The 15,971-nt window shown below is 51.2% G+C and overlaps 1 protein-coding gene across 1 annotated transcript in view; it reads right to left on the bottom strand.

The window, feature by feature from the left end:
• The window catches only part of Slc35f3 (solute carrier family 35 member F3), a 236,150-nt gene that overhangs the window by 106,255 nt on the left and 113,924 nt on the right, over positions 1 to 15,971 (bottom strand). The window lies entirely within an intron of this gene.

Genomic DNA, 15,971 nt, shown 5'->3' with positions numbered 1-15,971 from the left:
ATAGCGGGGCTGTGTGTGCACAGGCTGAAGTCCTGGGGGGACACCGGCCTCTACCCTGGGCCACCACCACCTGGGCCACCCTCCAGCCATGAGGAGAAAAGCTCTGAGCTATACTCACTAGGCACAAGTGACATCTTTCCCCCTTTCCTCCTCCTGCCCCCTTCTTCTTCAGGGAGGATTATAGAACTGAAGGTCAAAGAAGCCTTCCCTCCACCAGGAAATGGATGGGCTGAGTCCACCCCAGAAGCTCTAGTGTGATGAGTCAGCCCAGGAGGGGAGCCAAGGAGACCCAGAATGGTGAACTGAGCATTTGCAGTCACGCAGAACTGAGAAACCCCAGAACTAGAGCTACACACTGTGGTTTCTGACCCAGGTGCTCTTATAACTCACTCTCTACCTAGAACTTGAAAGCAGATTTAAAAAATTCCTTTGCAGAAATCAAGTTCAAACATGCAGGCTAGAGCCAAGAGGGCCACCACTGAACTGCTGGGATTTCCCTGAAGTGAGTCTGGGACAACTCAAGGTCAGGGCACCAAGGAGGAGCAGCCAGGCGGGAAGAGACGTTTTTCTTCTGCTGTTCGTTCTACAGAAGTCTCCTGGACTGCGCTGCTGACGTCCCAGAGATCTCCCCGCCACGGCAGAGAGCCGCTGTGCTTCTTCTCTCTGCTCCAGACTACTCCCTTCCCTTTATTCCCTTCTTGAATTGAACACCAAATTGCAAAGTTATTTTTGTAAGTGGTAAAGTTATAAAAAGTTATTTTTATAATTGGTAAAAATCTGAGACCCCATGCTGTGACCCTGGGCTCCTTCCCTGGCATGTGCTTCAGTTCAACGTTAAAAGGACACCAGGGTCAGCGATGGAGGTCAGCCTGCTCCCCTAAGAATTCGGGTTTGATTGGGCAGTGAGCTCACAGGGCTTCAGCCTAATCGGAACGTGCCCTGAAGTTCTTCCCTTCCCAGAAACCATTGCTGTGGGTCTGTCCTCCCCAGGTCTGGAAGCCTGATGTGAGAGGTGGTGCTCAGCTCCCCAGGTCAGGAGAGAAGATGAGCCGGGCAGTAGTCATCAGGGTAATGTGGAGGCTGGAGACGGGAGACCTGGTCCTGCCTGCCTGGTATATTCATGTGAAGGAGAGGGCAGTCCCCTGGGGCATTCTGGAAAATGCAAAACTGCAGAGATGGCCTAAGGCTCAGTAACTACCAGGAAGTGGGGAGGGACCAGTGGGCGGGGCAGAGGATGCTTAGGGCAGCCAGGCTGCTCCACATGCTGCTGCAGTGGTGGACATGTGCCTCTGTACTCCTGTCTAAGCCAATGAAGGTACACCGTTGAGACTGTCCTTGGGTGGGGCTGAGGGCACTGGGGGGCGGGCTGCATTGGGGGAAAGGCTGTGTGTGAATGGGGCCAGGGTTATGCGGGAACTCTCAGCACCTTCTGCACAGTTTTTCAGTGAACCTATGAAAAACCAGCCTCTACCTCAGAGCAAAGCCTGTCCAAGGAAGGGACATGACCTTTGTCCTTGGAAAGACCCACAGAGCACTCCTAGGCACATTCCCACCCTGCTAAGTTGTTTATCTACAAATAACAGGAGAGATCTGCTGTGCCAGGTGTCCCTGACTCAGTCAGGCTAGGTGGAGATCCATAGCAACCCCCTAGCAGCTACCAATCATGAGACAGGGAAATACCTGGGATGCCAGATGACCCTCCCAGTAGTTTATGGTGGTTGATAACGTGTTGAGAAACCATGTAGTTCAGCAGGAACACCCCTCTTGGCTTAAACCAATCAGTTCAAATGAATACCCCTTTTGTACTGACCAATCACCCTTACCCAACTTGTTCCCACCAGTGAATGTGCTAATCATGTTTTAGAGTTGTTATTTGATTTTCCCGCGGTGTGTGATGATTTGCTAAGAGATGCTATGATGTATGTGAAGTCCCTGCCTTCTCCAAAGAATGTATAAAACTGCTGCAAACCCTGGGCTCGGGACCTCTCAGCGTCACCAGTTGCTGTGTGTGTGCGCGGAGGACCGAGCTAGCTCACAATAAACACCTCTTTGCTGCTTACATCGATCTTGGTCTCTGGTGGTCTTTTGGGGGTCCCGAATCCGAGCATAACACCTAAAACTGCTGTAAATGATAATGTTTTTCTCATTTTGAAAAGAAAGGAGAGGGGGAAGCTGCCTGACTTACCACAGAAGCAGGCACAGGCCGGCTGAAGCAGCCAGATCTGTGTGTGGTGTTGCTATGGCTGTCAGGACAAGAGGTCCTGTTCCCATCCACGGAAGGCCTCAAGGAGGGGGAGCTGAGCTGCAAGGGGGTGGGCAGGGTGCTGCCCCTGCCGCAGGGGCTTTGCACAGCAGGCAAGCAGCGGTGTGGCCCAGCACACTGCGGGAGTGTTAATCCCCAGGAGTAGGCAACTTGTGGGGTGGGGATCTGATTATATATTATATGCTCAAATATTCTTTGAATCTCCTCTTTTGGAACGAGCTCCAGAATCCCATTTTTGTGTTAGATTATGGATAATTTTTTTGGAAAGGCTTAAAGAGTGGTGAATAAAGTGTATGCCCCCAAATGTCTAAAGACCCATGGGCTGAGTTTCTTCTTTGGTTGTAAGAAATGAAAGCGAAGCCAAGCTTGGAAGCTGTACCTTGACTGCATAGCAGAAAATCTCTCAAACCGGGACACACATACACACTCTCTAGGGTCACATTGTTTTGACATCAGCCTGTCCATTCCAATCCATAGGTTCCAATAAAAGCTGGCAGACAAACGGATTTGACAGTAACTGCATGACTCACATTTTGAAGAAGTGGCACCACCTATCCAGCACCTCTCATTTGGCGATTTCCTACCAGTCTCTGCTGCTAACTTCTGCCTTAAGTGGCCCCCATCAGTAAGCCAACCCTTCAGGCTCTGTGAGCACTGCCTTTGGAGACCGTACAGGTGACTGCTCTCTGGCCAGCAGGTGCCATGTCTGTTCTGTGCAGACAGCAGAGCTTCTGGCTGCTACTCCCTGCTGTCTAGAAACCCCCGCCGTCTATCTGACCACTGGAGCTCTAGTCTTCTCTTCTGGCCAGAAGGTACTTTCTGGCCAAGAGGATGCTCATCCAGGCTTTGGAGATGGTTCTCACTACCCTCCTCCTCCTGCTCCAAGCCCCTTTTCCTGATCAAAGGGCAAAAACATGGCTCATCTCACCTGTTGTGCTCAACAGGAAATTAGGGTGGTGTGCAAGAAGGAACAAAGACAAAACCCGATTGTTCTCCTTCTGGACCCGCGAGAAGACTGTGAATAGAGACTGTTCCTTTGATCAGGATGAAGAGGAGCTTCTCAGTGTAGCTCCTCCAGTGTCTTTGATTAGACAGGGATTTGGATAAAAGAGTGCATTCAAGTGGGAGGTGTGTGTATGAAAAGCTCACTGGCTGGGGTCACTATGGTGACATCCAACTTCAGACACAGGAACTGAGCCACAGCAAATGCTGCAATTCATAGGAGATCTCTAAAAGGCACAGGACAGTGGGCAGCAGCACCACCTGCCCCCACAGCCCCTAAGCCAACCCACACAGCCTGCCTACTGGTCCCTGCCACTAGGAGCCGTAGAGCAGCTGAGTGGAGGATGGGGTGGGTTGGGGCCCAGGTGAGCACAGCCCGCGGATGTGTGGAGCCCATCATGCAAGCATGAGGCGAGCCAAGGCTCCAACTGGTCACTCTTTGGTGCCTAGGCCTGGGTTCAGCTGCCTGCTGCAGAAGTTGGCTCCACACAGCGCTCAGCCCCATCCCATGACCTCAGCCTCCTGCTTCTGACCTGCCACAAGAAAAGACAAGTGGGCAGCGCTGACTGGAAGGTGGGACTCCAGAATTGACCAATAGGGTTAGTAACTTTCCAAACCCTAATTAGCATAAGTTTGGACCAAAAACAGTGACCCAAGTGCTATATAAACCCTAGAGGGGGCAGGCACACTGCCCGAGAAAACTTGGTGTTCTTTAATGAATCCACCCTTACACTTATTCATCGTGGTCTATCAGGAGCCCAGAAAGAATCAATTCCAGGTGAGCCCTTGGCGTCTGCTGCAGCACTGGAGAGTGTGGCCGCCATGAAGAGCGGCCACCCTTTGGCTACAGAGGCTGCAGGCTTACTCAGGCCCTGCTCACCAGCACAGCTGCAAAGGCTCCAGTCTCATCTGCCAGAGAAACAGGGAAAGGAGCCTCATCTCAAAACTTGGGATCTAGTATCAGATGCTGCCATGCCCCCGATGTATCTGCAGGTGTCCCTGAGGATTGAACTCTGCTTAGGACCTGGGTGTCCGCCTCCTTTCACCTCTTCCCTGACAGTGCCCTTGGCTCCAGATAGGACAGTAACAAGCCCCCGGTCTGGTGTCACAGGGCTGCCTTTACAGGGGTTCCTGACAACATCTGCACACTCTCCCAGAAGGGCTGGGGTGCAGAGCGTTTGTAGGGCACAGGCTGGAAGGCCAAGGAAAGCTCCACCAAGGCGCAGGCTGAGGCCAAGCATCAGGAAGATAAAATTCTGGGGCTCCTGCTGGAGATGTGCCACAGCATGCAGAGGATGCATTGGTGCCCAGTCCTGGGCACAGCCAGCATGGAGGCCAGGTCAGGGGAGGTGGAGGCAGGGTTGCAGGGCAGCCTCCTCAACCTCGGAAGGGCTGACTTGTGTCTGGGCTGGGCTTCCTGTGTTGTAGGGCATTTAGCAGCATCATGACCCCACCATTAGATGCCAGTAGCACCTCCCCCAAGTTGTGACAACCAAAGTTGTCCCCAGGCATTGCATCCATCCCCTGGAGAACAGTCATTCCCCTTCCCCTGTTGGGAACAATTTTGTCCCAAACCCCTGAGGTTCTCACCTCTCTGGGGCTCTCAGATTCTTCCTGGAAGATGTGGTGGAGTGGGCTAGGAAGTGGGAGTTTGTGTTTCACAACACCCAGCTGAGAACCCTGCAGAACAGGGTCTCTGGATGGGGTCCCTCGGTGGCAGCAATTGTTTCACCTCAGAACTGCATAGAAACAAAAGCTCCACCCTATCCATGTGCCCTGCCCTCCAGGGGATTCTGAGGCAGGACAGCCACCACCTGTCACTCAGGCCTCTCTGAGGAGGTGGCAAAGTCATGAGGCCTTCCAGATAAAAATGTTCACATGGCAGTTTGAACTGACCAGGGAACTCACCCTCTGTTGGGCGTCAAGCACAAGTGTGCGTTCAACAGAGGCTTGCTGAGTAAGAAGCGCCAGCGTCACCTTCTCGGTGATTAAAATGGCTGCTCAAGCAGAGGTTGCAGGAAGACCACGAGGAGTGGCTAGCCCAGCAAGCATGGACCCTGCCAAGGTGCCACGGGAGAACCTCTGGTGCCATGAAGCTGGCTGGGGAAGGGCAGCATTTGGCCACCGATTGGCTTGCCATCCAGAGTCTGCCAGTCCTCTCCAGGAGGCCATCTGCCCAGTACTTATGGACAACCCATCCCTCTGGACAGCTGCAACGAACGTGCATGCTTCTCAGGAAGAAGAACCGTCCGGTGGCAGACAGTAGCAAGAGTCTGGTGCTTGCTAGGCCATGGCTTCCCTTCACTGTCACATGACTAGATGCCATGCTGCCCCTGGCCAAGAGCCCCTAGGAGCCACGGGGAACTGGCAAGAGCACAGCAGCTTGCTCCCAAGAGGCTTCAGAGAGAGCTGGGCTTGGCAACCCTTAGATCTGGACTCAGATCCTGACTTTCGGCCTCCACAACTGCGTGGAAGGGTCTGGTGTTTGAAGCCACTGTTTGTGGTACTTTACCACCCTCAGAACACACGTGCCCATCCTCTGTACATGATGGGCCTGACCTAAGGACTCCCAGGTGTCTTAAGGCTGTTTCTCAGGTGAGCTCGGCAGCCCATTTACTTCAGAATCATCTGGAAAATGTCATCCACGTGCAGCTTCCTGGACCCAGCCCTGCTGCAGTCAGAATCCCCGAGGGCAACTCTCTGGAACCTCCATTTGTCACAGCCTTGCCAGGTGAGGGTCACAGTCTGAGAAGAGCAGCCGAAGGCTCTGGACCCCAGCGTCCACAGATCCTAACAGTGAGGCTCACCAATTCCCCTTGGGGTCTTGGGCCTGGGTGATTTTTTTTTTTTTTTTTTTTTATGCTAACCAAGCCATGAGATATTCTGATGTAAACAGGTGACTATTAAATGCTGGTACTGCTAGGTGCTCCAGGATTTTTGTAGCCACAGAACATTGACTTCTCACCAAGATTAGGACAGGCAGAGACCAGGATTCTCAAGTCATAGATGAAAAAATGGACAGTTGAGGAAGTTAGCCAAGTCTCCCAAGACCACACAGTTGGAAAACTGATGGAGCTGGATTTGAACTCACAGCCTTCTAGTTAACAGGGCCTTCCCACTGCAGCACCCTGCCACCCTGGCTGTCTTGAGGGGTATCTCGTGATGGTGCACACATTTGTTTCCCATATCCGTAGCAGACTGGATAATGCCGGGGTGCTTCCCCCACCCCCATTCAGGCTTCTTACCCAGGAAGCCCAGAGCAAGGCCTGGGAATGTGCATTTCTAAGAGTTCCTAGCCATAGTCTGTTGGTGGCTGGAGGACCAGGCTCTGAGGACGTCTGGGGAGGGCAGAGTGGGCAGAGTGGAGGGGGGTGACACACTTAGCCTGCTTATATTATTACAGGAGGTATGGAAACTTCTCCTAAGTGCGCTGACTGGGTTTGCAAATCAAATTTCTTAATTGGTCTTTTGGCTTCACCCAACAAGACGGCTTGGCTTGCCAAGATCCTGACAGGCTGACTGTCCCCATGGCAAGGCCACATCAAAGTGACCTGGAGGAATGGAAATTGCCTTAGTGCAACTGTAAGTACTTGCTTTAAATACACCGCTGTAAACATCCCCCCAGAAGTTGGGTCAGGCCACCCGGTGCCCTCTTCTGCTGTTTGGGACCAAATGTTGTTTTCATTATGGGTCTAAATGTGCTATGGACCCTGTTTCTATAAAGATGAGCTCTTGGGCCAAAGGGCCCCTGGGAGCCAGGACATGCTCAGGGCTGCAGTGAGGGACAGGAGGATATCACAGAGAGAGGGAACATTCACTTCTGGGCCCAGAAGTGGGAGCACCCTGGGAGGAGGGGGTCTCACTGGTCAGTTGGGGTTATCTGGAGTTGGAATAGGCACTCCACATCCCCAGGCCAACTGAGAAGCTCTGGTCAACAGGTGTGTGTAGCAGCAAAAGTCTCACCTGCTTGGCATCTGCTCCTGTCCAGGAGGCAGCGTGGTGAGCTGGAAGAGCTTTGCTTCTGGCATCAGCTGGACCAAGCTCAAGCCCAGGCTCTCCCCAGCAGCAGGTGACAGAACATCTGGGAGCTGCAGAGTCCCCCTCTGCACTGGGGACAGGACACCTGCCCCCATCATGGGATCAAGGGTTAAGTAAAGCCCCCTGGCAAGGTGCCCAGCCCAAGGGGCTCCTTGGCTGGCTCCTCTTCCAATCTGATCTTCTGCCCTGTCCCAGGGTGGGAGACTGAAAGACTGGGACTGGAGGAGTCACACCAGGGCCGAAGGTGTGCAGCCGGAAAACGGCCACCTTCCTCATACAGAATGTGGGGGCTCTGGGTGTGTCCACTGGACCATGGGGAAGCCAGTGGCCTCTGAGCCTGGACTCTTTGTGTTGTGGTCACTTGGCTGCCTCCTGCAGTGTGACTCCGGGCCAGGGTTAACCAGGCCTCCATGTCAGGTGTGATGTCCTTGACCAGTGCATTAGTCCAGGGCAGTCACGGCCAGGAACCCCAGGGACCCAGAAAAGTTTCCATGCAGAGACCAGTGTCCCTCGTGCTGCCCATTGTGATAGACTCACAGGATGTCTAGAGGACATGATAGGGAAGCTGAGGCCAAGGTCAGGTTGCCAGCTGTCCGCAGAGCTGAGATGAGGACCCAGCCCTGACCCCTGCTCCACTCTCTGGTTGATTTTGCATGTCAGTTGACGGGGCTGAGGGATGCCTGGATGCCTAGACAGCTCGGCGAGCTTCTTCTGTTTTTGTTTGTGAGGATATTTCCAGAAGAGATAAGCATTTGAATCAGTGGACCAAGGAAAGAAGATTGGCCTTCCAGCATGGGTGGGTATCATCCAATCTGTTGAGGGCCTGGACAGAACACAGAGGTGAGGAAGGATGATATGCTCTCTGCTGAGCTGGGATTCCACCTTATCCTGACCTTGGACAGCAGAGACTCAGGCCCTTGGGTCTTTGGACTTGGACTGAGAGTCGTACTATTGACTCCCTTGGTTCTCAGGCCTTCACTCTCAGATGGAGCCACATGGCCAGCTTTCCTTGTTCTCCAGCTTGTGGACAGCAGAACCTGGGACTTCTTGGCCTCCCCAGCCACAGGCACCAATTCCTACAATAAGTCCCTTCTAACATACGTCTACATACATACCCTATTGGACTTCTTCCCTGGAGACCCCTGATTAATATGTGTACAAGCTGCAGACACATGTGAGGAGCCACCCCAAGTCAGCCCCGTTTTCTGGGGGAAGCCTCCCACCCAGGACCTGGCTACCCTGGCAACCAGCTGTAGCTGACGATCACCATCTGGAATAGACACCTGCCCAGAACCACCACGGGCAGCATCCTTCTCCTGAGAACTGGAGAAATAAATTCTCTTTCTGTTCAAGAGGGCCAGGTCCCAGTGCTGCTCGAGCAGGTTCTGACCACAAGCCCCTTCCCCTGAGCCGCGGGACGGGGTGGGGAGACAGGCCTCTCTGTGTGATGAGCCCTTTGGCTCAGGGGAGAAGGAGGACGCCTCTCCCGTATGGTGACAGCAGGCTGGGGGTGCTGGCCACGTGTCTGCCTGGACGTGGAGGAATCCCCCACAGGTGGCTTCTTCTTTCATGATTAGGTTCCTGAAACTGTGCAGCCATGTCCTCTGCCCAGAGGCCCTGTATGTGGCCTCACTGTCCCAACTGGGCTTGGGCAAGGCAGACCTGAGCCCTCCCCCTGCGTCTCCTTCCTGGCAGACAGCAGCAGCAGAGCCATAGACACTCTGCTCCACATGCCAAGAGCCATTAACAGCCACTGCTGTGAATAACGGTGACCCTCTGGCAAGCTGTCCTCTTCTGTCCAGTGCGGAATGGCTGATCCAAGAGGCTGGTGACTGCTTGACAGATGGAATGAAGTGTGGGTTCCAGAATGGTCTGAGCAGTTCTGCACCCCACCTCAGCAGTTCTGGGAAGAGAGGAGGAAGGGCACTGGCAGCCAAGAGAGGTGTCTGCGACTGCTGGGCTATTGAGTGAGGTGCCTGGTCAGCAGGGAGGCCATCAGGCACAGGGACCCATCACAGGCCTGCAGAGGTCATATGAGTCACACTTCAGTCCTGCAAACAGCTGCAGGGGAGTGCACCTACCACGTCAGGGGCTCTGACTTCCAAGACCGGAGTGGCCTGGGCTGGGGCTGGAACACTATGACCAGGGTGAATGTGGTCGCTGTTCCTTCCTGTAAGTACAGATGTGTCCACATTCAGCTGTGACCCTCTGCTCAGGTGTCCTCAGTGGTTGTTTTTGTGCCATGAGGACATAGTGAAGCCAAGTAGTGATAACAGGGACCACATGGCTCTCAAGGTCAACTGTTTGCTCTCTGGCCCCTTCAGAAAAGGTTTGCTGGCCTGAGGACTAGCGGATGAAACCTGGGCTGGGGACAGGACAGCCACCCTGGGGAAATGGGCAAAGTGGCCTCGTGGGCCTCAGCATTCCCATCTGTGCAGTGGGATGGATACCATCTCCTCGCTAAGCCGTGCCAGGGCAGAGCTGTGATTCCTTGGCACAGGTGATGCTTCCTGCTGACCCTTCCCTCTGCTTGCTCGGGGCGGGGCTGTGATGGCTCCCCCCTACTCCAGAACACTGACACCTGCTGGGTTCATAATGGGGAGACCCTGTGACAGGTGTTATTCTGGAGAGCTGGCAGCAAGGGAGGACAGATGGCTCCTGTTGGTGGGCTCATACAGCCGAGCTGGGAGCGATGGATTTGGACAGGACCCAGTGCTCTTTTCTGGTGGCTTCCTCATATGCATCCCCACCGGCCACCATGGAAGTGGCCTATATTCCCAGCTGGGCTTGAGTCCTATAAGCTGTGGGCCTTTGGGCATTTCCTGAGCCTCTCTGAACCTCAGATCCTTCACTTGAAAAATAACATCACCAATAGCTTCTCCGAGCAGTGCTTTGAGGACAGAGAGAGAGAGATGATGGCGTAGGAAGAGCTTCTCACAGGGCACTCTAAACATGCTGCTGTTATTTTAATTATAATCCAACTGGAGTGAGTAGCTGAGGATGGTGAGAGGTTCCCATGAGGGTTGAGCTGGGCAGAGAGGAAAACGAAGGGGTCACAGTGGTACTGGTCCTCACCTGGCCCGAAGCAGGGGTGGCCCTGTGGCAGAGGGAAGAGCATGTGCTCCATATGTGGATATTGTTAGGTGCAGAACAGGCTGAGTAAACTGTCTGCATGGCATGCCAAACAAAGTTAGCTGCAGGATGACCTGGCCACTCAAACCCTCTGTCTGGTTCTTTATCACCTATTTGCTTCAAGCCCAAATGCCCAAACGCCCAAACGCCCAAGCTCCCGCTCAAGGCTGAACACTCAAGCCCCTGCTCAAGGCCGAACACTTAATCCCCCTTGTGCCAACAAGGCAGCTTGCAGACCCAGAGACCTCATTAGATTTGGGCTATAAAAACTCCCTCCTGCCGGGCCCCTCTCTCTTGCTCTCTCTCTTGCTTTCTCTCTCTCTCTTGCACACGCTTCCTCTCTCTCTCTCTCTCTCCCTCTCTCTCTTTCTTTTCTCCTCCGTTGCACTGCTGCAATAAAGATCTCTTGGTGGCTCTAAGTGTTGTGGTCACTTTCCTTTCAGATATCCCCTTGGTGACTTGGGGCCATGACAAACAGATTCTGATGGCCCTCACCGTCCATGACTGGAGGAGAGCCATCCTTGGGTGCCCTGCTTCTTCAGGTGTGGGGTAGTGTGGAGGCCCAGCGTCCTCTGGTGGTCTGGGAATACTTTTTACCCCACAGAATTTGCTGAAGAGCTGTGAATTGAGAAAGGAACCACACAATTTCCAATGTAAACAAAGACTTCACAATGCTGTGGTTAGAGCCAGGAGGACTTACGGCATCCCCACAGCTCAGGAGCCCCTTCGCCATCAAGCACAAGCAACGCAACACTGTCTGACCAAGGCCAGGGTCTCCTGACCCTCCTGTCCTGTTGGACTGCCAGGGTCACAGAGGCTTGTGGCTGCAGCCTTGGGGCCACCCAGTTCTCTTGCAGATTCTGGGCACCCCTTCCTGTCCCTAATGGTAAAGTCCCTGGAGCAGAAACCCAGTTTAGTCCCAGGGAGGAGAGCCACCCTCCTGCAGGGGCAGTAGGTGAGGCAGCAGTGGAGTCGAGGTTTCTATCTGGAGCCCGATGGTGGGCTTGTCATTATAGATTTGTCCAGACCCACAGAACGTCCAACAGCAAGGGTCAACCCCATAGTGGACTGCAGACTGGGTAGTGGCAATGCGTCCCTGCAGGATTGTCACAGATACCCCACTAGGTGCGGGATGGTGCTGGGGTGGGGGAGGGCTGTGCACAGGGTGGCAGGGAGTTTATGGGAACTTGGCGTTCTGCTCAGTTTTGCTGTGAACTTAAAACTGCTCTAAAAATAAAGTCTGTTAAAAAAAAAAAAATTCAAGGCTAGAGAGAAGCTGAGCACAAAACCAAGCACACAGCCATCTCCGGAGGCAGTTGCTGCTCCATGTCGGGTAGGGTATCGTGTCTCGTGTGTCAGAGCCACCTTGAATGGTCCCTGGGGAGTCTGGCCAACAGCTTGTTCACAGGTGACACAATGCCAGTGGAGATTTTTGGGTTTGGGGTTTTATTAATCAGGAACCCTTTTCAGAAAGAAGTTGCCACTTTTTAATGTCATCATTGTAAAACAGAAAAAATATCTCCCCACCCCTGCCCAGTCACAGTGTCTCTTGCAGAATGTCAGAGAACTTTCTTTCTCAGGTTCTCACTGATGGCAAAACACAGCTGCCCCCAGAAAGGTACCAGCATCACCTCTCAGTGTTTCCCTGGGTCAGTCAAAACTGCTCTGCCTGAGGCTCTGGGTGCAAAGAAGGGTTTGTTCTGCATCCTGCCGGCTGAGAGGCCCCCAAGAGCTGGGGGACCCTGTATGCTGCCCAAGGAGAAGGAAACAGCAACCAGGTAGCCTCCATGTCTGCACTTTAGGTGTCACTTAAAATAACTAAGCAGCAGGGCCACCATTCCCGTTCCTATGCCTGAGTGGCTGCAAGGTGGAGGGGAGCAGCCTCAGCTGCCACTCAGAAGAGGAAAGGGGAGGGGAGGGAGAGAGAGGCAGAGAGGGAGGGGAGAAGGGGAACAGGAAAAGAGAGGGTAAGGAAGGGGAAAGGAGGAGGGAGGGAGAGGGAAGGGGGAGGAGGGAGAGATAGAGAGGGGAGAAAAAGAAGCGGGGAGGGGAGAGGAGAGAGAGTCAACAGATCTCTCCAGCGCAGATGCTTCCCTGGGCTTTCCAGCACTCTAACTGGGTGGTTTCCTTGTTGTTTGTTTGTGTTAGGAAGGAGAGCATTCCTGAGAATGGCCCTTTTATTGAAACCACAGGGGAAAGCCACGGACTTTCTCAGTGGCCCTTTCCCTCCTGGGACTGGGCAGGGAGAGAGGTTAAATGGTTCTTGAACAGCAAAGCAAAAGGGAGCCTGTTGGAGGAAGGTAGGGCAGACCTGGAGGGGTCCAGACAAGGTCACAATGTGGCTCAGGAGGGTCAGCAAGAGCCCCTCCTCCCCCCACCACGGTGGTGAAGGTGTTCCTGCACCTGCTGTCTGACAGGGTCGCAGTGTGGGGGATGCTGCCACAGGGCTGCACCATGTGGAAACCAGAACCATCAGGAATGTTAAGTGTTTTGTACATGATACTCATGACATGGATAACAGGTCATACGCCAATCAATAACAAAGGTACGTATTGCCTGAGATTGCAGGAAAATTCCCAGAATGAGACTAAGGATACAATGGAGACATGCCATGAGGTGCATTTCAATGTCTCTCAGGATACAAACAATAGTGTTATTCCTCAAGCCTGAACAACAAGAAATATTTATCCCATGGTTAACAATTTACACTAGCCCCCCATACCCCATCCTAAAGCCACAACCTGTACAACAGCCTAGCTACACAAAATCAATTGCTGTGCCAACAGTACAAGGACCACCGTATTATGTAGCTTATGGTAACCCCCTCGAGGACAAGAGGCTAATAAAAATACATTCCCCTCACCAACACACCCTCCTTTGCCTCATACAGAAATTTATGATGAAAATTGGAAAACACGTAGTTAATATAAATGACAAATGGGTTGAGGTGCGAAGCCTGCCCTTCAGTTAAAGATTACAAAGACATAAGAGTGTGTTTTGACCAAGGGTCAAGGAAACTCTGTAAGAAAGCAATCAAATAGGTCATATGAAAAAAGGAAATTACCTTGGAAATTAAAAATAGAATAATGTAAAATTAATATAGATATATTTTAGAGGCACTTCAGAGTAGTAAGCTTTTAAGTAATAGACTTTCACTATTTTAAGTGTGTTTTACTGGGATTTTAGTTAAAGTAAGAAAGCTTTCCAATAATCATAAGTATGTTTTAAAGTTAAAGGTTAATGAAATAATTATAGGTATCCTTTAAAGTTAGAAGTGAATAATAGGTCAGGAGTCATGTAGTCTAGTTGCATCGCCTAGCACCTCGTGATTGAGGTGAAACGTAAAAGCTTATTCATGATTGACTAAGGTTATAGAAAAATATTTTGAACAATGTACCTAATATCTTAGGTAATCCATGTATGTCAGAAGAGATTGTAATTGTTGAAAATTATGTAAATCAAAGAAATTTCGGGCTTTGAAGCTATCCATTAACTACCTGAAAAAACACCTGCAAAAAAAGGTATAAAAATAAAGGCCCCTCTAGGGGCAACAGATTTTCTTCTGAGGTTGTCCGTAACTTGCAACCTGTGGACTCCTCTTTCAGGACCCCTGGACTCCACCCTCCCCGCTGGGAGGGCATTTGCTGTTGGAAGTCTCTCCAGATGAAATCCTCTCCTATGGAATGGAGAGGTGGCCTATCCACACGGCTGCCCTCCAGACATCACAGGCTCCCTCCTGCTCACCACTGGCTCGCCTTCCTGCCTTCTTCCACCACCTGCCGCCATGCACTTCACTGCTCCTGGCCTTCCCCAGCACAACTTGCCTACAGCTATCTCCTCCTGTCTGTCTCAGCCTTCCTCTTACCAGTCCCCCTGCAGGTACCTTCCTGTGCCACCTGCCACAGACAGGGCCTCTGCTCACCTCTCCTTAACAGCCAGAACCCCACAAGTACCAGGTGGGGGGCTGCAGTCCCAGGGTGCCAGTGCTCAGGAGTAATGACGGATACTGAACAGTCTACAAGAACTCGTGGGCAAGACCATTTTGTGGAAGTATGTTTTGTTTTCTTGCATGTACGCCTAGAGTCGGTCTCTAGGTCAGGTGGGATTTTAGTTTAAAAGTAAGAAAGCTTCCCAATAATCATAAGTATGCTTTAAAGTTACCCGGGGTTAGCCTGCTCAGGAACGGCCCACCCGTCTTCCGGAGTTCGTGCCATTTCACATCCACAGCAGCAGCCCCAGCAGCCACAGTGCCTCCCCTTCCTCACTGACATGCTCCGTTCCCTCTGGGGCAGGATCCTGCACCAGGGCTGCAGCTTCCCTCACATCTTGAGGGTAAATTCCTAAAGTGGAGCTGGGTTCGAATGTGTGTACTTCCTGCAGGCTTTGGGTAGCTTCTGCCAGGTGACCTCTGAGAGAAGGTGTGCCCATTGGGAACTGCACCCACCGGCGGGAGTCCCAGCTTGAGCTCACCCTCACTGACACTCAAGGTCACCCTCAGTGGTCCCACCATGGAAAGAAATGTTCGCTCTCTATTTTTGTTACAATTTGAAATATATTATAATATGTTCATTGGGAAGTTTTTCATTTTATTATAAATAACTTCTCACATATTAAGGACAGAAGCTTTTTATTGTATAAGTTATAGGTAATTTTTCCAATTTCTTGTTTAGCTTCTATTTCCTGTGTAATTCCTTATGTGATACACGATATCATGCTTACAATAGTCTTACTGGCTACAAGAATGTATAAATACAAAAATATTTTCTTCTAGTGACTTTATGTTCTTATTTTTACATTTAAAATCCACTCTATCCTATTTATTTTTGTACATGGTCTGACTTTTCCCTCTTTGATTCCTTTCCCCAGCAAGTTTTCAGGTAATCGTTAACATTTATTTATTGTACGTTCTCAAACCCTTCTCTTTCTGTTCCTTTCCATTAGTCTGTGTATATTTGGGAATACCATAATATCTGTTGTAATTTATTAAAGATATGTTATGATCAGTTAAGGATCAGAAAAGTTGCCCCTTCTAAGCTTTTCTGATTATTTTCTACTTGTTTTGCTATCAGAGGCATTTTCCAATAACCTCTCAGGTTCCTCCCTACAAAATTTGATGACAAGCTATGAGCCCGACACCTTTTAAATCCAACCAGCTTAGGTCAGAGCAGCCATCTTTATCATACTGCATCTTTCAATGCTGGGGTGAGATAGCTTCTTCTTCATGTTTTCTTTTATACTTCTTGGCTGTTTCCTTATTTTATTTGCAAAGATCTTACACTTCTCTCATTGATTTTAAACATTCTATATTTTGTGGCTATTTTGAACAGGATTTTAAAATCAGTGTTTTTCCTGTTGGTTATTTTTAGTCCGTAGGAAAGCTATTGACTTTGCACATTTCTTTTGGAATCAGCTGTATTGCTGAACTGCCTGAGATGCTAGTGAGTCTAGTTGAGTCCTGTGGGTTTTTCCATTTAGAGAATACATCATTTTTAAACAGTAATCCTCCAGCTTCCTTTCCAATATATACCACGTGTGA

The sequence above is a fragment of the Marmota marmota genome, unplaced genomic scaffold (genome assembly GCF_001458135.2).
Source record: "Marmota marmota marmota unplaced genomic scaffold, marMar, whole genome shotgun sequence".
Classification (NCBI taxonomy): Eukaryota; Metazoa; Chordata; class Mammalia; order Rodentia; family Sciuridae; genus Marmota; species Marmota marmota.
The sequence above is the reverse complement of the archived record's forward strand: the minus strand, read 5'-3'. Positions and strand labels throughout refer to the sequence as shown.